This window comes from Verticillium alfalfae, genomic scaffold (genome assembly GCF_000150825.1).
Source record: "Verticillium alfalfae VaMs.102 supercont1.2 genomic scaffold, whole genome shotgun sequence".
In the NCBI taxonomy this organism is placed as follows: domain Eukaryota; kingdom Fungi; phylum Ascomycota; class Sordariomycetes; order Glomerellales; family Plectosphaerellaceae; genus Verticillium; species Verticillium alfalfae.
The window spans coordinates 3,047,496-3,049,475 of NW_003315037.1; positions in this window are offsets into that span (position 1 = coordinate 3,047,496).

Consider the following 1,980-nt stretch of genomic DNA (forward strand, 5'->3'; position numbering starts at 1 on the left):
TCCCATTAGGTAACCCAGGCCCTAAGCTGGGGTAACTGTTGAAGCGAAGCTGCGCACCTTGTCAGCACTCAGCGATCTTCGGCGTCGTGCCTCAGGTGCCTAAAAAAGGTCATCTCGCTCACTTGTAGCTGTCGGCAGAGACGAAATAGGAGCGGCACGGTCGGGGGGTTTGGAGGGCTGTCTCAGGCGAGTCAGGAGTCTGCCCGGCAGGACGGGTTGGTCCATGTTTGTAGCTCTAGCCAGCAGGCCTTGGGTAACTGGTCCTGGTAGAGTTCGAAGACCAAGCTCCGCCACAGCTGTTTCGTTCGCCACCGTGCGACCAGGCATTGCTGCCGTTTGATGCGATATCTCGGTACTTTGTAAAGGGATAAACAATGACTTAATCGTCTCATCAGTCGTTGTTGAGGACGACTGTCTGTGTGACGGGAATGTCAACTTTTGCTTGCGTGCTGTTGGGCGCGGAGCAGGGATTGTGCTGGCTTGGCTGGGTACTTGTCGATCAACGTGGCCGCGGGCAGTATCCCCAGAACGTCCATTATTGTCCGTCGGTAGATCTCGATGGTGATTTGCGACTGGAACGCCAGGGCACCCGGACATCACGAGGATTTCTGCCATCTCATTCCGGCGTCACCGAGACCCCTTCATTCTGAGACAGCCTCGCTGCTGTGTGCAAGCAGCCCAGACTCGCGTATAAGGTTGCCAGAATCGACACCATTGCACCTGCACCATGAGACTCGTCAGCGCGCGTTAAACACGGACTTGTCGGAATAAGGGGTTCGATCTTAATGCAGGGGCGTCTGGAAATTGATTCGTCGACAAAGCAAAGCAGTGGTGGCAATGCCGAACCCTGTGATTTGAGTGACGTTGACGCCTGGCCCATCATCCAGCTTCGTTGAGATGGCATCAGGTCGGGACGAAATGCTGCCCAAGGAACGCTGTACACCAAATCCTGAGCGCACATGTAAGTCGTTACTGTGCATCACGGCCTTTTCTGGATGGAGACATCCGGCGTTAGAATTGGCATTGCTATGCCAGGTTTGGCGAGAAACCACGAAAAAGCAAACAACCAACCGTTCGCCAAACAAACTGCCTCCAGAGGCCTCGCTGGAAGACAAAAGAAACGTGAGAGCTCATCGGCGACGCCACAGCGCAGGGAAGTTGCTTGCAAATGCAAGCTAGGCCACATGGCTTGATGACTTGCCAGCCAGTGAGAGAAGCAGAAACGGGCTCAGATCTTTCTGAATACAATCCCTCGTCCGTTCTGCCGTGCGATGATGGAGCGCCGATCCGAGAAACTTTGACAGGCAACAAACGCAGTTCTCGAAGCATAATGCTGGACTTTTGGATGTGAGGCGGGACGCAACTGGGTCGCACATTCTGCTTCAAGACACGGTCCGGAGAAGACGACTTCATCATCGTCGACAGCTCAAATGAGGTGATCACTGCAGCCGTGTCTTGTTCGAATCTGTGTCGTGACTCGTCAAAACCGCGAACAACTGACGAGGCAATTTGGTTTTCTCGTAAAGAGAGGGGACACTGTAGGGAAGATCAGTGAACTTGTCCATTTGTTAAACATCATTGGCCACCCGAGCTTTCGAGCTGTCGCCGACCGCTGGACGCCGCTCGAAAAAAAAGTCAGGGATGGGGAAGGGTAAGGGAAGGGAGGAGGCATCAGGGGTGTTAGCAAAAGCTGCGACGTCATTCCTGGCTCTGTCAGATAGGTACCGTGGTGCGACGACTGAATACATATTGTGTTGTATGGATGGATGTGGCTTCTGCTTGTTGCTTCTTTCGCACGGCGCATGGAGCTCATCTTCGGGGGAGAAATCGATGTTCGGGCCAATGCATCAAACCATGGTCTCGTTCCCCTGCGCAGCTGGATGATCTCTCAGGGGATCCATTATAAGGCGCGCGCCATTTACGAACCGCAGTTCCATCAACGTAGCTTTCCAAGATGAACAGTGGGGGGTTTTTTCGTGG